This window comes from Hypanus sabinus, chromosome 17, assembly GCF_030144855.1.
Source record: "Hypanus sabinus isolate sHypSab1 chromosome 17, sHypSab1.hap1, whole genome shotgun sequence".
In the NCBI taxonomy this organism is placed as follows: domain Eukaryota; kingdom Metazoa; phylum Chordata; class Chondrichthyes; order Myliobatiformes; family Dasyatidae; genus Hypanus; species Hypanus sabinus.
Window position 1 is genome coordinate 23,386,477 of NC_082722.1, and position 24,432 is coordinate 23,410,908.

General features: G+C 40.5%; 1 protein-coding gene across 5 annotated transcripts in view; it reads left to right on the plus strand.

Moving 5' to 3' along the window:
* nup93 (nucleoporin 93) overlaps window positions 1-24,432 on the plus strand; it is a 180,020-nt gene that overhangs the window by 37,606 nt on the left and 117,982 nt on the right. The window contains exon 1 of one of the 5 annotated variants that reach the window (XM_059992671.1): window positions 2,831-2,849. The exons of the other annotated variants lie outside the window; for them this stretch is intronic. The gene's annotated coding sequence lies outside the window, so the exon portion shown is untranslated. Of the gene's footprint in view, window positions 1-2,830; window positions 2,850-24,432 lie in introns of those variants that run through there. 5 annotated transcript variants of the gene reach the window in all.

Below are 24,432 nucleotides of genomic sequence, written 5' to 3' on the forward strand. Positions count from 1 at the left end.
CATGGAAATAATTAAAAAGGTGCAAAAAAAGACAAACTGTTTAACTGACTATAATGTCTATAAAAGGTATTCACACCCCCCCCCCACCTAAGTTTTCATGTTTTATTGTTTTACAGCATTGAATCACAGTGGATTTAATTTGGCTTTTGTTTTGACACTGATCAACAGAAAAAAAAAGACACTTTTTTTGTATCAAAGTGAAAACAGATCTTTCTAAAGTGATCTAAATTAGTTATAAATATAAAGCATGAAAATGATTTAATAAGTATTCATCTCCTTTAATATACACTCCAAATCATCACTGGTGCAGATAATTGGTTTTAGAAGTCACATAATTAGTTAAATAAAGTTCACCTGTGTGCAGTCAAGGTGTTTCAATTGATTTGTAGTAACAATACGCCTGTATCTGGAAGGTCCAACTGCTGGTGAGTCAGTATCCTGGCAAAAACTACACCACGAAGACAAGCAACTCCGCGAAAAGGTTACTGAAAAGCACAGGTCAGGTGATGGATAGAAGAAAATTTGCAAGTCAATAAATGTCCCTTGGAGTATAGTTAAGTCAATAATGAAGAAATGGAAAGAATATGGCACAGCTGTAAATCTGTCTAGAGCAGGCAGTCCTCAAAAGCTGAGTGGCCGTGCAAGAAGGGGACTAGTGAGGGAGGCCACCAACCTTCAGTGGTTGAGATGGGAGAGACTGTGCACAGAATAGCTGTTGGCCGGGTGCTTCACCAGTCGCAGTTTTATTGGAGAGTGGTAAAGAGAAAGCCACTGTTGGGGGGTGGGGGGTAGAATGGAAAACGCACATGAACACCTGGCCAGAATTTGCCAGAAGGCTTGTGGGAGACTGAAGTCAGCTGGAAGAAGATTCTGTGGTCTGATGAAACCAAATTTGAACTTTTTGGCCATCATACTAACACTATGTTTGGCTTACACTACACATCATCAAAAACACACCAAGTCTACTGTGAAGCATGGTGGTGGCTGCATCATGCTGTGGGGATGCTTCACTGCAGCAGGCCCTGGAAGGCTTGTGAAGGTAGAGAGTAAAATAAATGCAGCAAAATACAAGGAAATCCTGGAGGATAACCTGATGCAGTCTGCAAGAGAACTGCAAGTTGGAGGAAGATTTGTTTTCCAGCATGACAATGACCCCAAACATAAAGCCAAAGCTACACAGGAATGGCTTAAAAACAAAAAAGTTTATGTCTTGGAATAACCAAGTCAGTGTCCAGACCTCAATACATTTGAGAATTTGTAGCTGGACTTAAGGGCTGTTCACTCATGATCCCCATGCAATCTGACAGAGCTTGAGCAGTATTTTTTAAAAAAAGGATGGGGAACAATTAGTGTTCAGATGTGCAAAGCTGATAGAGACCTATCCACATAGACTCAAAGCTGTAAATGCTGCTAAAGATGCATCTACTAAATACTGACTTGAAGGGGTAACATGCAGTCAATTATTTTGTGTTCAATAATTATAAAAAAATTAGACCAATTTGTAGAAATGTTTTCACTTTGATAGGAAAGAGTCTTTTCTGTTAATGTGTCAAAAAAGCCAAATTAAATCCACTGTGATTCAATGTTGTAAAACAATAAAACATGAAACTTCGAAGGGGATGAATACTTTTTATAGGTGCTGTGTATTTAAATGAATTACAGAACAAATTAGGACACTACCAAATCTACTTTACTGGTTCCTAATAGTTATCAGATCCGTCAGACCTTCATTTTCATTGTAACATTTAAGATGATTGTCGATACCTTCAAATTCTCTGCAGTTCCTATCACTTTGAAGTTATGAAATTGTTTCATTTTCACTCTTGGCTGTTTTTGCATGTCCAAGGCTGAATGCTTGAAACTGCAGTGAGCAAACAGTTCTGAATTGTCTTCTGCTTATATCAGTAACAAAAATCAATGCTTTTTGAACATAAGCACATGCAACAGATGCTGTTTTTAAAAACTGTTTGCTGTACCACTGCACATGACTGATGCTTCTTGGAAACTGCTTGGCAAATCTTCTGTCTTAATTAAGTGGCATATGTCCTAAATAAAGGGAGGGAATTCAGGCTGTTTTCTTGATTAGTTTTTGTTCTTTAAGAGTCATCCCAAATAAGCCGCTGGCCTAATTAACTGGAATCCATTGTACTTCCTTTTGAACTTTAATGGTTGGCTTTGATTTTAAACTTTTGGAAGGATATTAGCTTTATTGATTTCAGCTGGCTGCATGTTAACTTGTAACTAATCCCTGCTCTTGGGTAGCTTGAGAACTCTTGAATACCAGATTTGATTTTGGAGAAACAAGTTTAGTAATCTGAGTTTTGGGTGCTTTTATAAAATGGCAATTTATGTTTAATCAGTTCTGTGACAGAACTAAATTTGATTTTTTTAAACAGCATAAGAGATTACCATTTTTCATTTCAATTAAAGTTTTTGATTGTTTATATGATACAAATATTCCTGGTTGCACTTATTGACCATTCCTAATTCATTTTGAAGCAGAGACGAGATATCTTCTGCTGCACTGTCTCCCAGAGATGGTACTTGGCAGTCCTGTTAGGTACAGTAGATAAGGCCATAATATTGGAACTAGTAATGATGAAGTGAAGTTGTGTGACTTGCAGGGGAAACTGCCTAGTGATGTTCCTGTTCTGTGTGATAGAGTTGAGGGGTTGGGAAGTGGTTTTGAGGAAATTCTGAAGAGCTGCTGTATTACAGCTTGGAATAGAACGCTTTCGCGGCTTTTGGTGGCGAAAAGAAGTGGCAGGGTTGAGGATCAAGTGTCAGTCATACCAACTGTAGGATGTTAACTTGACTGGATAATCAACCACCTGTATTCATCAAGGGAGGTAGAGTATTTTCCTTCATTCCTTTCACTTCCTTCATGCCTGCCTGCAGTATTGATGTAGTTGTTTCAATTAAGGTTTTAGTTAAGTTTATGAATAAGGTTACCCCCAACAATACTATTGAATATCAAGAGATACAATTTTAAATCTCTCATATTAGTGACTGATATTGCTAGTCACTGCAAGCCTTAATGTTCTCTCTGTATGTAGCCAGAAATTGCTTTATTATTCAGTTAATTACAAATGGAGTTGATATTTATTTGGTTGCCATTTAAAAATCTCTGCAAATTTCTTAATGTTAGGAAAGCCCTTGAGGAAACAACTGAATAGAGTTGGGGTTAGGACTTTGAGGGACTACTGCCTAGATCTGAGGTTAATTGTATATAATGACATATTGACTTATTGTATTTTTTTTGTTAATCTTCAATAATAATAAAAAGATTTTAAAATGAAGGTTAATTGACAACAGTCACATTTGACCCTCTTAACCAGTGGAGTACATTCAGTTTATTTGTATTAAGAACTCCTAATGCCACAGTTAGAGAGGTGCTCCATATAGGAGTGATGTGCTATGGCACAGTGTGTAATGCTGCTGTGTTACAGCTCTAGTGGGCCAGGTTCAGTCTTGACCTCCAGCGTTGCTGCGTGGCATTTACAAATCCTTCCTATGAATCAGTAACTTACCTTTGGTTGCTGTGGTTTCCTCAAGTCCAATGGACGTGTAGGTTTGTGGGTTATTTGGCCACTAAATTGATCTTGTGGTGAGTGGTAGCATCTAGGATGAATTGATGGGAATGAGGTGAGAGTAAAATGAGATTAGTGGAAGTGAGGTGTTAATGGACTTGGTGGGCCAAAGGTCTGTTTCTGAGTCTGATAGTTTTGTCAGCTGAGGTTTGCTTGTGTGTGTTTGACCTGATGCCTTGAACCTTTATAATGACTCTAAATTACTGCCTGGATCAGAGGGCGTGTCCTTTGTGGAGAGGTTGGATGGCCTTGGGTTGTCTTCTCTAGAGCGGTAGAGGGGAGACCTGATAGAAGTTTGTAAACTTGAGTTGTACAGATGGATCGTCAATATCTTTTTCCAAGAGAGATGGGTGCCAGGCATGTGCTGCCTGCAGTGATAGTGGATGCAAATACAATAGAGATGCTTCAAAGGCTTTTTATTCGGCATATGAATCTATAAAGTGTAGAGAAATGTGGGCAATGTGTAGGCAGAAGGGATTTGCATTATTATTATTATTATTTACTTTATTGTCACCAAACAATTGATACTAGAGCATACAATCATCAGAGGGATATTTGATTCTGCACTTCGCGCTCCCTGGAGTACAAATCACTAGGAAATATAATAAAAATTTATATTATAAATCATAATAAAAAATAGAAAAGGGAAAGTAAGGTAGTGCAAAAAGAAACTGAGAGACAGGTCTGGATATTTGGAAGGTAAGACCCAGATCAGGGTCGGGATCCGTTCAGCAGTCTTATCACAGTTGGAAAGAAGCTGTTCTCAAATCTGGCCGTACAAGTTTTCCAGCTCCTGAACATTCTCCTGGAGGGAAGAGGGGCAAAGAGTGTGTTGGCTGGGTGGGTCGTGTCCTTGATTATCCTGGCAGCACTGTTCCGACAGTGTGCGGTGTAAAGTGAGTCCAAGGACGGGAGATTGGTTTAATTAGGTGTGTCATTGATTCAACAATGTTAAGTTGAAGGATCTGTTCCTGTGCTGTACTGTTCTATAAGACGGGTATTCAGCCAATGACATCTGTGGTAATCCTTGGATTTGTTTCTCTAGCCCATTTTTAACCTTAGACATTTTTTTCCCAAATATTTATCCATTCCTCCATTGAAAGTTATTATAGATTATTCCCACTTTCATTCATTTATATGTTTTTTACCTGGCATTCCTTTTGTCATAAACTGAGAAGGGAGATGATCACTATTTTGTTTAATCACTATAACAGCTTCTGCAAATAATATACACAGGTATAAATAATATTAAGACATATTGTAGATGGATAAATGGCACATTTTGCCATGCAAGTGCAAGGAAATGCTCAGATCAGAGGAAAATCTAAAATTTCCTTTTGACGTTCATTATTGCCTGGAAATTTAGCTGAGCCAGTCACATAAATATTGTGACCAAAAGAGCAGTATCAGTTGCTAGATTTTATGTCGTGAACGACTTGCTGCTATAATTCACATTTTCTAACAAGCGCACATTCGGAGTATGTTGGATATTCTTCACTTGGCTCCACCAATGCACAAAACTTAGCTCCACTGAGTACAAACTAGCCTTGAATCGTTTCTTCCATATCTTGTCCACAGTATGTGCGCTGTCAAAAAAAATGCACTGGAGCCCCTCACCAAGACTCCTTTGTCAGGACCTTCCAAACTGTCTATCACTTATAAGATAGCATGTTCCCCTTCAAGTCTTAGACCATATTGATTTGGAAATGAAATGACATTCTGTGATTGTTGCTCGTTTAATTCTGTTCTTGTTAGCACCCCACTCGAGGTGTTGGGTTGGGTTATCATTTAGTTTATATCAACTGTGCTGGCATACTTTATTTTCAAAAAATGCATTCCCACTCCACAAACCTGCAGCTTTTAAATATACCTAAAGAGCAAAATTTGCATTCACCCCACCCCTCTTTCCTGTATGAATTCAGAATAACTTGATTAGTTACATACTGCAAAATGCGATATTCCACATCCTTCCTAACTCAGATGTTCCCAAGTTGGATGAGCAGGACTGAGACGGAATTGCCATGTACATGCACCACATTGAGTTAATTATGCAGCATACTCCACCTCCTCTGCCTTTAAAAGACTGAGCTATCCTGTCTTCACGGTGAATCGTGAGACCATCCAGCCATATCTCTGCATCCAAAATAGCTGGGGAGAGCAGTGTTTCCCTGAAGCAAAGTTCACAGCAGTTCCTGATGTTCCTCTGGTACAGCAGTCTTGCTCTGAGGACTTCAATTTTATTTTCCACTGACTGTAGTTGGTTGTGGGAAACTAAAGCCTCTGCATTTCAACCTTACTTGCAGCCCAGCATGTTTTACTTGCTTCCTCTTAAAGAGAAACAGCAGTCACTACCCGCATCTGCAGTCCGGAATCTGTCAATTTTGACTAACAATAGATTTTTGAAAAAACATCTTAAAATTATGTTGCTTACTGAAGTACCCACGGCTTTGGTTGTGGAGTTCAGCTGTAGTAGTCCAGAACAGGAATCAGAGCTTCAAGCAATGAGGCTTCCCTTAGCGGTGCCATCTTGTTAAAAAAAAAGTTGTGGATAGTGGAGGTTGTGTGTTACACTGGGATATAGATATGATGCAGAGTTGAGCAGGGAAGTGCAACTGGAGTTCAATCTGGACAAGTGTGAAGTGATTCACTTTGGAAGGTCAAACTTGGAACGTCAAGGGAATTTTCCGCAATTCTGGTGTACATGACAATCCTGGTGTATCCTGACAATCATGGTGTACATGCCACCTCAGGCCAACATCAGGTTGGCAATGAAGGAACTAAACTCCATAATCAGCAGGCATGAAGCTGCATACCCTGATGCCTTCCCTACCAGTCTGAGAATTTCAACCAGACCAACTTGAAGTCTCTGAACCACCAACGCCATCATATAAACTGTGGAACCAGAGGAGCCAACCACTTGCTCACTGTTGTATTACTATCAAAAATGCTTTCTGTGTCACACACTTTGGAAAGTCTGATCACCTGGCTCTAATTCTTCTCTCAGCGTATAGGCAGAGACAAAAGACCGCAGCACCAGTGGTGAGGACTAAAGGTATGGTCAAGGGAGGCGGAGGAGTGCTGTGAGTTGGTGGACTGGGCAACATTCAGGAACTCCTCCTCAAGTCTGAATGAATATGCCGCAGTTGTCACCAACTTCATGAAAACCTGTGTACGTTTGCAAATATACCAGACATTCCCAAATCAAAAGCCATGGTTGAATCAGGGGATCTGTAGTCTGAGGGCTGAATCTGTAGTTATCCAGAGCCATACAATGAGTCCAGGTACGACCTACGGAAGACCATCTTAGGAGCAGGGAAACAATTCCAATTGAGGTTAGAGACAGAATCGATGCATGTCAGCTCTGGCAGGGTTTGCACCATTAGTGGCACACCACTCGGCCTTATATCCCTTGGACAATAGTAATACCTATGACAAGCTGTTGTTTCTTGACTATAGCTCAGTATTACACACAATCATGCCCTCAAGTCTAATGAAAAAGCTCAAAGACCTGGGCCTCTCCCTCAGCATTTGGATCATTGACTTTCTCACAGGCAGACTACAGTCTGTGCAGATCCAAAATAACACCTCACTGACCATCAACACTGGTGCACCTGAGAGATGTGTGCTTAGCTCACTACTCTACTCTACTCTCTCTACAGCCACAACTGTGGCTAGGCACAGCTCAAGTGCCTCTCTGTTTACTGATGACACAACTACTGTTGGCAGAATTTCAGATGGTGATGAGGTGGTGTACAGGAGTGAGATAGATCAGCTAGTTGAGTGGTGTTGCAGCAACAACCTTGCACACATCAGTACGACTAAAGAATTTACTGTGGATTTCAGGAAGGGGAAGTCACACACCAGTCTTCATCGACGGATCAAGTGGAAAGGGTGAGCAGTTTCAAGTTCCTGGGTGAAAGCATTTCTGAGGACCTAACCTGGGTCCAACATGCAATTACAAAGAAGGCACGAAAGCGGCTATATTTCAGTAGGATTTTGAGGAGAATTGTTATGTCACCAAAGACACTAGCAACTTTCAGCAGATATATCATTGGAGAACATTCTAACAGGTTGTATCACTGTCTGGTATGGATGAGCCACTGCACAGGATTGGAAAAAGCTTCAGAAAGTTATTAAAGTCAGCCAGAGCCATCACAGGCACTAGCCACTCCACCATCCAGGACACCTTCAGAAGGCAATGCCTTAAAAAGATGGCATCCATCATTGAGGACATGCCCTCTACTCATTGCTACGATCATGGATACAGGAGCCTGAAGAGACGCAGTCTACATTTCAGGAGCAGCTTCTTTCACTCCACCATCAGATTTCTCAATGGACAATGAACTCATGAACACATCAGTAGTTTTCCCTCTTTTCGCACTAATTTAAAATATTTTTTAAACATACTGTAATTTATAGTTTTTAATACTATGTTGCAATGTACTGCTGCTGCAAAACAACAAATTTCACCCATATCCCGGTGATTTTAAACCTGATTTTGATTCTAAACACCCCCAATCTTCATGTTATCAGCGCGAGTCACTTATGAAAATCACAAAGGGAAGGGGTCTCAGAACAGATCACTGCAGAACACCGTTTGTCACCGACCTCTATTTTGATTATGTTCACCCTTTGCCTTTTGTAGGCAAGCCAATTGTGAATTCATGTGGCCAAGTTTCCATGGATGCCTCACGACTTTCTGAATGGGAACCTTGTCAGATGCGTACATGTGCATGTTCACTCTTCTACAGTTATCAGTTTGTTGCCTCCTTGAATAACTCAAAATAAGTTTGTGAGGCATGATCTACCTTTCATAAAGCTATGCCAACTATCCCTAATATGACTATGCTTCTGCAAATGATTGTAAATCCTATCCCAATGAATTCTTTGCAAAAGTTTGCCTACAAAAGATGCAAGACTCAATGCTATAGTTCCCAGGATTGTCCCTAATACCTTTATTGAGCAATGAGCTATGTATTAAAAAAAATTGAAACAAATGTTCTTCATAATTGTTGTGATCTCAGGATTGCTACCCCTGCCAAGTGTTTGTGAGGCCAGAAATGGGAAGATCAGTTTAACAAGTGGCTAAGGAGTAGGTGTCGGAGGGAGGGCTTCAGATTTTTAGATCATTGGTCTCTCTTCCAGAGAAGGTGGAATGTGTATAAAAGTGATGGTTTGCACCTAAACTGGAGGCGGACTGATAGCATAGTAGGAAGGTTTGCTAGTGCTGTCCTGGAAGGAGGGAGTGGCAGCTTCAAACTAGATTTGCAGGGGAATCAGAACCAGTACCAGAACAGACAGTGGAGTGGTTGTGGTGACTTGTTAAGAGCTCAGGCACAAGTCAGGACTCAAAAAGTTGAGCATGGTGTGACTAATGTTTTGAGTTGCATATATTTGTATGCAAAAGAAGTATTGTAGGAAAGGCAGATGAGCTCAGGGCATGGATCAGCGCATGGAATTATGATATTGTAGCCATTAGTGAGGCTTGGTTGCAGCAGGGACTGGTATCTCAATATTCCGGGGTTCTACTGTTTTATACTATAAGATATAGGAGCAGAAGTAGGCCATTTGGCCCATCGAGTCCGCTCTACCATTCAATCATGGGCTGATCCAATTCTTCCAGTCATCCCCACTCCCTGCCTTCTCCCCATACCCTTTGATGTCCTGGCCAATCAAGAACCTATCTATCTCTCCCTTAAACACACCCAATGACTTGGCCTCCACAGCCCTCATGGCAAATTCCACAGATTTATCACCCTCTGACTAAACTGATTTCTCCACATCTCTGTTCTAAATGGACATCCCTCAATCCTGAAGTCATGCCCTCTTGTCCTAGACTCCCTTGCCATGGGAAATAACTACCATATCTAATCTGTTCAGGCCTTTTAACATTCAGAATGTTTCAATGAGATCCCCGCTCATTCTCCTGAACTCCAAGGAGTACAGCCGAGGAGCTGCCAAATGTTCCTCATACCGTAACCCTTTTAATCCTGGAATCATTCTTGTGAATCTTCTCTGAACCCTTTCCAATGCCAGTATATCCTTTCTAAAATAAGGAGCCCAAAACTGCACACAATACTCTGTGTGGTCTCACGGGTGCCTTATAGAGCCCCAACATCACATCCCTGCTCTTATATTCTATACCTCTAGAAATGAATGCCAACCTTGTATTCGCCGCCTTCACCACCGACTCAACCTGGAGGTTAACCTACACGTGGACTCCCAAGTCCCTTTGCATCTCTGCGTTTTGAATTCTCTCCCCATCTAAATAATAGTCTGCTCATTTATTTCTTCCACCAAAGTACATGACCATACACTTTCCAACATTGTATTTCATTTCCTACTTCTTTGCCCCTTCCCCTAAACTATCTAAGTCTCTCTGCATGCTCTGTTTCCTCAACACTACCTGCATCTCCACATATCTTTGTATCATCAGCAAATTTAGCCATAAATCTATTAATCCCATAGTCCAAATCATTGACATATATCTTAAAAAGCAGTGGTCCCAACATTGTCCCCTGTGGAACTCCACTGATAACTGGCAGCTAGCCAGAATAGGATCCATTTATTCCCACTTTGTTTTCAGCTGATCACCCATGCAAGTAACTTCCTCGTAATTTCATATTTTGCTAAGCAGCCTTGTGTGGCACCATGTCAAAGGCCTTCTGAAAATCCAAGTACGCCACTTCTACTGCATCTCCTTTGTCTACTCTGCTTGTAATTTCCTTAAAAAATTGCAGTAGGTTTGTCAGGCAGGATTTTCCTTTCAGGAAACCACGCTGACTTTGTCCTATCATGTCATGTGCCTTCAGGTGGTCCATGATCTCATCCCTAACAATTGATTCGAACAACTTCCCAACCACTGATGTCAGGCTAACTGGTCTATAGTTTACTTTCTGCTGCCTCCCACCCTTCTTATGTAGCGGAGTAACATTTGCAATTTTCCAGTCATCTGGTGTAATGCCAGAATCTATCGATTATTGAAAGATTGTTAATGCCTCCGCAATCTCTCCAGCTGCTTCCTTCAGAACCCGAGGATGCATTCCATCAGACCATTATGCTTCCAGAGCACCTGCTCAGTTGTAATTTTCACTGCACATATTTCACTTCCCTGACACTCTTGAATGTTTGGTACACTGCAGTTGTCTTCCACAGGGAAGACTGATGCAAAATACATATTCAGTTCCTCTGCCACCTCTGCCATTACAACATCTCCAGCGCTATTTTCCATTGGTCCTATATCTTCCCTTGACTCTCTTTTACCCTTTATGTACTTAAGCAGTGTGCATGTGGCAAAATCTGTAAGAACGATCGCAGCTTGAAGATCCACCAAGCAAGGATGAAGTGTCTGGCGGGAGCAGGAGCAGCACACATGACGTCACTGTGGAAACAGTTTGACGAAGATGTCAACCAAATTCTGGAGGCAACGGCGAAGGGAGGGGTCGATAGGAAGCTGCAAACAATCATGGTCAGCATATTTGCAGCCCCTTCCTTAGCCAGAGCCTTCAGCAATTTGGGCATCGGGGGAGAGAGGAAGAGGAGAGCCATCCGCAATACCACCGATGCGGCAGAGAGGGCCTCAAGGTGGCTGTGGCTCAAGAGAGGGGAGCCATGGAATCATGTGTAGTTAGCCATCTGGACACAACATGGGGTCTGATCAGCCCCGGCTGGGTCACCTGGAGGAGGGTGCATGATGTTGAAAGACCCGAAACACCTGATGATTCCAGGAACATCACTGATGATGTGTCCAGAAGCATCAGTAGATGTATGCACACAGCAATAAAGCTTTTAGTATCTTCTTTGATATTAGTTGCCAACTTCCTTTCATAATTCGTCTTTTCCTTCCCAATGATCACCTTGTTTACTTCTGCAAGCTTTTAAAAGCTTCCCAATCCTCTATCTTCCCACTAGCTTTGGCTTCCTTGTATGCCCTCTCTTTTGCTTTTACTTTGGCCCTGACTTCACTTGTCAGCCACGGTAGTGTCCTTCTTTCATTCAAAATTTCTTCTTACTTGGAATACATCTGTCTTGCATTTCCCTCATTTTTTGCAGAAACTCCAGCCATTGCTGCTCTGCTGTCCTTCCTGCTAGCATCCCTTTCCAGTCAACTTTGACCAGTTCCCCTCTCAAGTCATTGTAATTTCCTTTATTCCATTGAAATACTGACACATTGGATTTTAGTTTCTCCTCAAATTTCAAATTGAACTTGATTATATTGTGAACACTAAGGGTTCCTTAACCTTAAGCTCTCTTATCACCTCTGGTTCATTGCACAACACCCAATCCATCACAGCTGACCGCCTAGTGGGCACAACAACAAATTGTTCTAAAGAGCCATCCCTTGGACATTCTACAAATTCCCTCTTGAGGTCCAGTACTGGCCTGGCTTTCCCAATCCATTTTCATGTTAAAATCCCCAATGATTATCATGATACTGCCCTTCTGACTCACCTTTCCTGTCTCATACTGTAATTTGTAATCCACATCCCGACTGCTGTTTGAAGGCCTGTAAACAACTGCCTTTAGGGTCCTTTTACCCTTGCCATGGCTGTGATTATGCCTCATATCTTGCCCGTATTCTCTATCATCTCTGTTGCACGCTGTCTTTGATTTATTTCAGTTTTCCCCTTCCTCAGCAATATCACTTCGGTTCCCATCCCCCTGCCAAATTAGTTTAAACCCTCCCTAACAGCTCTTAAACCTTCCTGGTAGGATATTGGACCCCTTTGGATTCAGGTGTAACCTGTCCTTTTCGTACAGGTCATACCTTCCCCCAGAAAAGGCCCCAGTGATCCTGGAATCTGAAGCCCTGCCCCCTACACCAGTCTCTCAGCCACACATTAATATGCTTGATCATGCCATTCTTTCACATGGCACAGGCAGCAATCCTGCGATTACTACCCTGGAGGTCCTGCTTTTCGGCTTCCTACACAACTCCTTGAACTCCTCTTCAGGACCTCCTCCCTTTTTGTATTTGTGTCACTCACCCTCTCCCTTCACAGTACTCTGCGCGCTATCCGAGACATCCTGTATCCTGGCACCTGGGAGGCAACACACCATGCGGGTATCTCTATCAGGCTAATGGAACCAACCTCCTGTCTGTTCCCCTCACTATGGAGTCCCCTATGACTACCGTATTCCTCATCTTCCTCTTTCCCTTCTGCACTACGGAACCAGGCTCAGTGCCAGAAATCCAATCGCCATGGTCATCCTCTGTCAGGTCACTCCTCTCAACAGCTTCTAAAATGAGATGACAATTACTGAGGGGGATAGCCACAGAGGTGCTCTCTACTGTCTGAGCTCTTCCCTTCCCTGACAGTCACCCACTTCTCTAACTCCTGCAGCCTCAGGGTGACTAACTCCCTGTAGCTCCTATCTAACTCCTCCTTACTTTCCCTAATAAACTGTAGGTCATCAAGCCGCAGCTCGAGACTCTAACACGGTCTCTCAGGAGCTGCATCATGGTACCCCTGATCAGATATGGGCTCTGGGAGACTGGAAGATTCCCAGGATTCCCACATCTGACACCCAGAGTAAAGTACAATCCTTACAAGACATGCTCCCTATTCCTCAAATGCAAGGAAAAACAAAGTCCACTTACTTCACCAAAGCCCTACCACTCTGACTCAGACCATTCCAATGACTGCTCCTTTGATGACCGCTCCACTAGGTAGTGTCTCCCTTTTATGCCGGAATATCCCTTCCCTGCTATCCAACACACGATAGAGTGGGAGGGATTAAAAGAGGAGGGATGGCATTATTACTCAGGGAAAATGTCACCACAGTGTTCAGTCATGGCAGACTGGAGAGCTCGGCTAGTGAGGCTTTGTGGGTGGAAACGAAAAATAAAAAGGTATGACCATTTTAAAGGGTTAAATTATAGACTACCCAACAGTCTGTGTGATTTAGAGCAAAATTTTTTTAAAGAGATAGGAGACATATCCTCCTTGCCGACAATCAACACTGGTGTACTTCAGGGGTGTGTGCTTCGCCCACTGCTCTACTCTCTATATACACATGACTATGTGGCTAGGCATAACTCAAGTACCATCTATAAATTTGCTCACGATACAACCATCGTTTGTAGAATCTCAGGTGGTGACAAGAGGGTGTACAGGAGTGAGATATGCCATCTAATGGAGTGGTGCTGCAGCAACAACCTGGCACTCAGCATCAATAAGACGAAAGAGCTGATTGTGGACTTCAGGAAGGACAAGACGAAGGCACACATACCTATCCTCATAGAGTGATGAGAAGTGGAGAGGGTGAACAGTTTCAAGTTCCTGGGTGTCAAGATCCCTGAGAATCTAACCTGGTCCCAACATATTAATGTAGTCATAAAGAAGGCAAGACAGTAGCTATACTTTATTAGTTTGAAGAGATTTGGCATGTCAACGAATACACTGAAAAACTTCTATAGTTGTACCATGGAGAGCATTCTGACAGGCTGCATCACTGTCTGGTATGGAGGGACTACTGCACAGGCCGAAAGAAGCTGCAGAAGTTTGTAGATCTAGTCAGCTCCATTTTGGGTACTAGCCTATAAAGTACGAGGATATCATCAGGGAGAGGTGTCTCATAAAGGACCTCCAGCACCCAGGGCATGCCCTTTTCTCACTGTTACCATCAGGTAGGAGGTACAGAAGCCTGAAGGTGCACACTCAGCGATTCGGGAACAGCTTCTTCCCCTCTGCCATCTGATTCCTAAATGAGCACTGAACCTACCTCACTGTTTTTTAAGTATACAGTATTTCTGTTTTTACATGTTTTTAAAAAATCTATTCAATATATGTAATTGATTTCATTTTATTGTTATTTTTATTTTATTTATTCTCTGCAAGATTATATATTGCATTGAACTGCTGCTGCTAAATTAACAAACTTCATGTCACATGCTGGTGATAATAAACCTGATTCTGACTATTGCAAGAAACATAAGTTTGTGATGATAGGTAATTTGAACTTCCCCTGTATTGACTTGGACTCCCATACCGTAAAAGGACTGGATGGGGAAGAGTTGGTCATATGTTTTCAGGAAAGTTTCCTTGATCAGTACATAGAAGCCCCAACACGTTCGTTTCCAATACTTGATCTCCTATTAATGAGACAGGGTATGTGACAAGGTTCCCTTTCGTGCTTTTTGCATTTGTTATTGCAAGAATGTAACCTATTAAATCTGTTCTTTCATGGTTTGTTTAACTTGCACGGGAAAATTTTGGCATAATGCACTGAGTAATTCAAGGCCACTTTGCACTAGTGTTTCAAATTAAGATTTCAATTCTTTGTTGTAGATTTGAATGATATTTATTGCATTGGGAACCAAATCACATTATTTAGAAATAGATTTTAAATCCCTTCATCAACTGTATGAAGTTGCACTGCTTTAGTAATAAAAATACTATCTGAATTTCAGAACTTAAAAATAAAGGTGATAGCACTTTGGCGAAAGTGAAATGGAAAAGGAGCGCTTATACCCAAGAGAGAAATTAGATGTAGAATGGTTTGTAAAGTGCTTAAAAGGAAAAGTGGAGTGGCTGAAGTGCTTTATAATATGAGATAAAAGGGTGAAGCATTAAAGAACATTTAAAAATTACTGAAGGATATTAAAGAGTATTTTTGGATATCTGGATAAAGTAGGTTGAATCACAAATTACCAAAGCTGGTAAGTAAAACAAAGTAACAGCAGTTAAGTAAAAAAGGGGGAGAAAAGAAACCCCAGATTCTCAAATGAAAGCATTGCTATCATTGTAGTGTTTCGAGGTTAGCACATTCAAACAAAATACAGCCTGTCTGAAATTAGCAATTAGCAACTCTCCATGGAGTAAAGAATGAGAGCTATAGTTGGAGACGTGAAGTTATTAGTGATTAACAATGAGTCATAGAAAAGAACGACACAGAAACAGGCCCTTTGGCCAATCTAGTCTGCGCCGAACCATTAATTTGCCCACTCCTATCAACCTGCACTGGGACCATAGTCCTCCATACCTCTGCCATCCATGCACCTATCTAAGCTTCTGTGAAATATTGAAATCGAGATGCTCTAACGTTAACAAGTACTTTTTTTGCTTTTCTACTATCTATATCATTTGTCTTTTAATTGATACCGAGTTTGAATAATATATTCAGATTAACTGACTATTTGGAATTTAGACCAATAGTTAAAGGCTATTTTACAGTATTGTTTGGAATGTGGATATTGCTTTTTCTGACAGACTGTCACTGTACAATTTTCAATACTATTACTACATTTTTGTCTTAATTAATTTTAGCATTTCAAGGTATTTACTTGATTTTATCTTTGCCGTTTTACAGCTAGTTTGTCAGCTTGTAGTTGAGGGAAGAAACATACAGAGGGATAGCCCAGAGATCTAAATTAAATTGTTAGCCCTTATTATTTGTTTGATATGTTAACTCTTCCATAACAACAAAGGCACTTGAGCCAGAAGAGTAAGAATCAACATAAGTGCAAAACTTGCTGTGTAAGTACAGAACATATTGCCTGTGAGTCTGAGGATCCAGGGCCAAAGGGCTGTGGAGGCAGCTTGCCCTGAGTCTCGAGGACTCTGTGGATAGAAGGGAGTAAAGGGGATTATTTTGCTATTTTGCTGTTTTGTGTTGTTGCTATTAAACATCGTAGGCATGCTCTTGTGCAGGAATGTGGCAGAACTTGCAGGGTGCTCCCATTTATGTTGTGTTGGTAATGCAAGCGATGCATTTCACTGTGTTTTGATGTACATGTGATTTTAAAAAAACGAATCTGTGTCTGAAACAAATCTCGTCTATTAACACGGAACCAGACTGCACTTTGATTCAGGCTTCAAACTCTTACCTCAATCAAAATCACCTACAGTATTTCTGCCTTTTTGCCAAGTCATGCAAGCCAGCCCTCCCTCAGTTAATCTGATGCAGCCCTTATCCATATATCTATGCCTCCAACATTGAATTATCCATTATATTGGTTTGCATCCCTGGTTCTACCCAGTGTAGATGAGATCACCCAACATAATGCTACCACAGTGAGGTGTGAATTTCTGAATCTTTGTTACTTATCACCTCTCAGCTTGCAGACTTGTCTTACCTTCAGGTTATATGAGTTCTCATTTTTTAAAGCAGTCGTCCCTTTGTTTAAATCTTCCCATGGTATCTCTAACTTCCTACATTTCAGTAAGTCTAGAGGAGATCTTCACTTCCCAACTTGACCTTTGGGCATCCTTAAATTCAATCATTTTGCCATTGGCAGCTTCCAAGGTCCCAAGCTCTGGAATTCTTTCCAGAAGCACCTCTTCCTCTTTTCTACTTTCCTCAAGATAGTACGTAAAATTGTCACTATATACCATGTTGTGATTATTTGATTAGATAATATTTGTGTGAGTGTCTTATGTTTTTGCTATATTAAGGTTATGTAAATAGATGTTGCTGGTGGTTGTACATAAACAGATTTTGCTTTTATAAAAGATGAATGCTATCAGAAATGCTATCAAAAATAAAAATAATTGGATTATTCTCAGCTCTGTTCTTCATCTGGGCAGACTTCAAGGAGATGATATTTGTAGATGCAATCATCTCCTTAAAAAGAATGCATTTCAAGTTATAACTCACTTTCAATTAGGAAAATACCAAGAATATTTTAATGGAGCATGTAATTTTAATTTGGTTCAATTGATATTATTTTCATGTATAGCAAATTAATTGCATATCAATTTCTTGGTTTTGTTATATGTGATTGATTGCATGGTAATTTCTATCTATAGGCTGAGCTATTTATAAACTCGAAGTCGAAAATGATATCTAGGCCACTATTCTCTGGATGAACCAGTTTCTTGGTATTGTGGTGCTCAACCTGCTTAGTCTGGTGACCCCTGCTAAACAACCAAATTATAGTGTAAACGTTATCCCTGCATTTTGGTGTAGGCCATTGGCTCTGATGCTGCAAGGAAGACAATTTGTGAGATGTAATCACCTCCATTCAGGGCAGAATCAAACTTGGGCTTGCCTATAACTTCTCTATGGATGGTTTGAAAGTTGCAAGGAAATCATGAAATTAATTTGGCTGGAAGACCATTAAAATATTTGTTTCTGATTTTGTGGGTGTGATTGATATTCTACACAATAAACACATTCAAGGGAGTAGATAGCCAGCTTGGAGTGGAAATGAAAATGACTGTATATTTATGTAAAGCCTTGTTTGACTGTTTCCTGCTGCAGAAATATTGAATTATTTTACTGCCTTCTGTCTTTTTAATTTTTTTATACTTATCCAGAGTTGAAACTCTACAGTGTGGTATGTTGTTACATGCTTTTCTTACGGTTTTGATACAAAATGCCCTTGATGAGATGTATTCCTTAGGCTGAAGTTGCTTTAAAAAATAGCATCTTATTAAGATGTCTTAAAAGCTATTACTTTACAGCAAATTGAGGTTTATACCTTTTACTTTGTGTGTCACTGACAGAATATCAAACTTACATTGTCTACTTTCCATAGTATTTTAACTTTAAACATTAGCTGTGCATTATGTAAAAATGTAATAAAAGGTCCACTGTTAAAACACTTCAAATAACAGAAGCAAGAAGAATGGTGCTGAATAGAAATGAGGAAATAGGATGTAGCTCCTGGCCATTGGGGTTTTCTATCACTACTGCATCAGGAACAAAACATAACCTTGCTTGTGTACTTCAGTAATAATGATTCAACTTCATAGTCCAATTGACAACCACATTGTACTGTATTGTTTCTGGAAAGAAAATTCTGCACTGATTTCTTAATAAAGATCATTTAAGAAGATGAGGTATTTTGAATTTGCCCGCATTTGATAGTACCAGTTTATTTTTGCCCATTTATAAGATGTGAACTTTTCTGGCAATTCCATTATTTACTTTTCATCTCCTTTTGCTATTGAAACAAAAAGACAGTCAACATGCTGCTGGGTCATATGAACTTAAGAAATACAAACAATGAACTATTAGGCTCCACAAGCTGGTGATTATTTACCTCAGTACTATTTTCTTTCACTAATCTTGATTCTTTGATCCATAGAACGTAGACATAAACAACACATTACAGAACGTGCTGACCTTTTAACTTACTCTATAAGGTCAATCTAACCCTTCCCTCCTAAAAATCTATCACCATCTAACTTGAATATAAGCAGTAACTGAACTTACAGAACTTTCTTGGTTAGAAAATTCAATGGATTCACTAACATTTATTAGAAATAATTTCAACTTTCAGTCCAAAATGACAAACTTTTTTAAAAACATCATGATCCCTGGATCTGGGCACCTCTATGAGTGGGCACATTATTCTTGCCATTTCTTTGTTAAACACTATAAATGCTGTGTTTCAATGAGGTTTCTTTTCACTTTTCCAAAGTCTAAGCTCAAACAGTGTCATCTTTTCTGTAGGGACAAACCTCCTTTCCATCTGATGAATTTTGGTTGCATTCTCTCTTTACAATTATATCTCTCCTCAGCTAGGGAGACCTCACCAATACACAACATTCCTGATGTGGTCTCACCAAAGCTCTGTATAATTGGATAAGTCAATTTATTCTTGAACTTGCAAACTCTTGCCATCATTTCTGGTGGAGATAGTGCTGAGCTGCAGTCTCCAAGTTAGTTTTTAGGTTTGTAGGGATGGTTTTTGGGACGAGGGAGTTAAGGGCTAGGTCAGGGTTTAGGAAAATGGGGAGGTTGGGTGTCAAGCCAGAGTCTAGGTCTTTGCTGTACATTCAGAGGCCAGCGACATGGACGTGCGCTAAAGAACATTTGTGGATGGATATTGTACCAACAAGAGCTGTGGATAAAGACCTGCGAAGATGAGGGCTGGTGGCTTGCGCAGGTGTGTGTGTGTGTGTGTGTGTGTGTGTTCGTTCTGCAGAACACTGTGGGCTTGCCATGTTGGCGACAGATTCAAAGCGTGACAGTTGCTGCCTGCCCCCTGCACATCCTTGGCATTTGTTTCTTGTTAATGCAAGCAACATATTTCATTGTATGTTTCAATGTTCATATGATATATAAATCTGAATCTGGGGAAAAATGCCAACATATAGCTTGCGATCTTATTTGCTTGCTAATTGCATGTTCACTTGTAATGAGTTGTGTGTTAGGACATATAGGGTCCCTGTGAATGCCAATGCATTTCAATCTCTTCCCCATTTAAAACTTAGCTACTTTAAATTCTTGTGCCAACCAAACTCAATGTCCTCACATTTATATACCTTGTCTTGTAGCTGCAACTTCATCACCTACTTACTTGTTCAGGTCAATTTTCTGCATCCACCATCAGCCCACATTGGCACAAGGCTTTGTATCATCAGCAAACCTAAAAATATTATATTTGAAGTCCTCATCTACTTTGGTGTAGATTGTATACAGCTGGGACCTTAATACTGATCCATGCAGCACCTCACTTGGTGCAGCCTCCCAACTAGAAACCGGGCCTCGTGTTCAGGCTCAGTTTCTGGTTAGGAGGCTGTTTTGGCATTTATTAGCCAAGCTTGAATCCACATCAGGATGCTACCTCCAATGCTTTGATTTAGTTTAATAAACCCTTGTGTGCTATCATATTGAAGGCTTTTGGTGAATCCAAATTCACCACCATACTTTTTTAAGCTTTCAGACTGTTGACAGGACAGGACCGAAGGTGGTGACGGATCAGCGTAATAAGGGGGAGATTGAAAATCTGGCTGAGTGGTGCCATAGCATCCTCTCACTCAATGCCAGCGAGACCAAGCAGCTGAATATTGACATCAGGGGGAGGAAACCAGATGTCCATGAGCCAGTCCTCATCGAAGGTTCAGAGGTGGAGAGGGTCAGCAACTTTAAATTCCTTTGTTACCATTTCAGAGGATCTACTCTGGGCCCAATGTGTAACTGCAATTACGAAGGAAACATGACACTGCTTCTACTTCCTTAGAAGTTTGCGAAAATTTGGCATAACATTTAAAACTTTCAACTTCTTTTGAAGTGTGGTGGAGCATCATGGCCTGGTATAGAAACACCAATGTCCTTGAATGGAAAATCTTACAAAAAGTAGCAGATATAGCCCAGTCCACGATGGGTAAAGCTGTCCCCACCATAGAGCACACCTACATGGAGTTTTGTCTCAGAAAAGCTGCATCCATCATAAGGCACCACCATCCAAGTCATGCTGTTTCTGCTACATCAGGAATAAGGTACAAGAGTCTGAGGACCCACAGCACGTTCAGGTACATTTGTTACACCTCAACTATCAGGCTCATGAACCAGAGGGGATAAATTCACTTTCTCCATCACTGAACTGTTCGGAAAACCTATGGACTCACGTTCAAGGTCTCTTCACCTCAAGAACCCTTTATTTATTATTATTATTTTTCTTTGTATTTGTACAGTTTATTGTCTTTTGCACATTGCTTGTTTGTCCTATGTTGGGTGTGGTCTATGATTCTATTGCTTCTTGGATTTGCTGTGTATGCCTGCAGGGAAACAAATCTCAGGCGGTGACATGTACAATATGTACTTTGATAATAAATTTACTTGGAACTTGAATTTTGATCCATTGTTTTCCCTTATTATTCTGCTGCTGGCATTTCTCAACCCAGTCTCATGAATGCTTTCTAAATGTCTAGTTACTGGTTTCATAATGATCTTCCAGTAGGTTCCCTACTACTGATATCAAATTAGTGTATGGTCCCCGTTTTTTTTCATTTCCTGAATCATAGGATTGCATTTGCTACTTTTCAGCCTGTGGGAAGTCCTAGAACTTCTGGAATTTTGAAAGGAAGCAACCAATGTATTCACCCTCTATATCGGAGCCATGTATCTATTTTAAGTCTGTATTGTATTTTGTGGAGAGTTTATCATGGTAATCTGTCACATGGGTTGGGTTCTGGAAGAAGCAATCGAGTATAGTTACATATTCATGTTTAGTTGTTAGTTTAGTCTAGTGTGTTGGGGGGGGGGGGTGAGCCACAAGGAATGATATTTTTGTTGACAGTTAATTGCGTTGATAAGTTTGTTATATTAATTTAGTTTTGTTCATTTTTTTATTGCTTTGCTGGTTTGGTAACAAATGATCGAACATACCTTTTGAGATTTGGAAATTCGTTATTTAGAAACATGACAATTATCCTGGGTTGGTCTCTAGCAGTGTTGGCTTGTTTTGAAGGAACTGCTACCATCTCTGTAGCAAGCTTTGTGATGCAGATCTACAGATCCTGATATTTATTTGCCTTTATTTGTGTTAATTATTGTATTTTTCGCTGATACCAGTGTCTTTAACTCCTTGTTCAAACTGACTTGGCAAATATATCCTGGAGAAAGATACAAAATATGTTTAGGTCAGACTGGGTATTGATGGCGATTCCTGAAGGGTATTAGTGAACCAAATGATTTTAAGTGTGTGTGTGTGTGTGTGTGTGTGTGTGTGTGTGTATCCCTTTCTGACCCCCTCCCTGCCAGCTCTTTGGTTGTTGGAATTGTAAATAATAAAACGTAAATGCTCAAAATGCTCTGCTGGTAATCCAGCATGTTTGGAGAGAAACATAATAGAAGTTAGATTAATGACTTCATCAGATGAAGCTGACCTTCATTTGCTTTAGAATGCTTTTGCTAACACTAACTTGATGTAAGATTTTTTATGAAAGTGTCAGCAATCTGCTTTCAGTTCCATTTTTTAATTTATAGCACTTTTTTATATGCTCTTGAGCATATCATTTATGCAAGTGATATAGTGTTTTGTTTTTCATGTGAAATATGAGGCCATGTTCTCCATTTTAGATGCACAAATAAGTTATCCACAGAGCTCTGGTGTGTGGAGTATTGTTCTTGGCTTAACTGGCCATTTTGCTACTTCAGGGCTTGTGTGCAAATTGGCTGCAGGTTTTGTTTAACTTGCAATATTAACCACCTCTAAGGTACATTTCCTGTGAAGTGTTTTGGGCATGTGAGGATTTAACACTGGATGATGTAAATGTGAACTTGTTTTTATATTAAAAAAAGTCTACGTTTGTATGTTTGGTTCCATTTGCTGTAGTTTGGAATTCACCCAACTGATGCCATTGATTTAGAAGCAAGTCACCCTGAAATCTTCCAGTGAATTTACCCATGTCTTTGAAACATGACGGGATTGCCAGAATTAGTCATGAGGTACATTTAAGTTTGTAAGGCTAGGAGTTCTGACTTATTTCTTGCTTTTAGACAGTTGTGTGAAAAGATCATTGACTTATCATGTTAACTAACTTGCTCTCCATGAATGGAGTTCAGTATTTTCTTCATTTTAAATTTTTTATATTATCAGAATAGTCTATTTTTAATTTCTTGAATTAATATCTTATGACTCTAAAATCTGAAGGCACTGGTTCTTTCAGGGTTCTGTGCCTCTGTAAGATAGAAACATAGAAAACCTACGGCACAATACAGGCCCTACGGCACACAAAGTTGTGCCGAACATGTCCCTACCTTGGAAATTGCTAGGCTTACCTATAGGCCTCTATTTGACTAAGCTCTATGTACCTATCTAAAAGTCTCTTAAAAGACCTGCCTCCACCACCATTGCTGGCAGCCCATTCAATGCTCTCACTTCTCTCTTACCATTAATACTATATTCTGCCATCATATTTGACCTACCTAAATGAACCACTTCACACTTATCTGGGTTGAACGCCATCTGCCACTTGTCAGCCCATTTTTACATCCTATCAGTGTCCGGCTGTAACCTCTGACAGCCCTGCACACTATCCACCACACCTCCAACCTTTGTGACATCAGCAAATTTACTAACCCATCCCTCCACTTCCTCATCCAGGTCATTTATAAAAATCACGAAGAGTTAGAATCCCAGAACAGATCTCTGAGGCATCCCACTGGTGACCGACCTGTCTATAACCACTCTTTGCCCTCTGTGGGTAATCTGGTTCTGGATCCACAAAACAATGTCCCCTTGATCCCGTGCCTCCTTGCTTTTTCAATAAGCCTTTCATGGGGTACCTTAACAAATGCCTTGCTGAAATCCATACACACTACATCTACTGCTCTCCCTTCATCAATGTGCTTAGTCACATCCTCAAAAAATTCAATCAGGCTCGACCTGCCCTTGACAAAGCCATGCTGACCACTCCTAATCATATTGTACCTCTCCAAATGTTGTTAAATCCTGCCTCTCAGGATCTTTTCCATCAACTTACCAACCACTGAGGTAAGACACACTGGTCTATAATTTCCTGGGCTATCTCTACTCCCTTTCTTGAATAAGGGAACAACATCTGCAACCCTCCAATCTTCCAGAACCTCTCCCGTCCCCATTGATGATGCAAAGATCATTGCCAGAGGCTCAGCAATCTCCTCCCTCGCCTCCCACGGTACCCTGGGGTACATCCTCTCTGGTCCTGGTGACTTATCCAACTCGATGCTTTTCAAAAGCTCCAGCACATCCTCTTTCTTAATATCTACATTTTCAAGCTTTTCAGTCTGCTGCAAGTCATTACTACAATCACCAAGATCCTTTTCCATAGTGAATACTGAAGTGTTCATTAATTACCTCGCTATTTCCTCCAGTTCCATACACACTTCCCCTCTGTCACACTTGATAGGTCCTATTCTTTCACATCTTTTCCTCTTGCTCTTCACATGCTTATAGAATGCCTTGGGGTTTTCCTTAATCCTGTCTGCCAAGGCCTTCTCATGGCTCCTTCTGGCTCTCCTAATTTCCTTCTTAAGCTCCTTATAATATTCTAGATCTCTAACATTACCTAGCTCTCTGAACCTTTTGTAAGCTTTTCTTTTCTTCTTGACTAGATTTATCACAGTCTTTGTATACCACGGTTCCTGCACCCTACCATAACTTCCCCATCTCATTGGAACATAC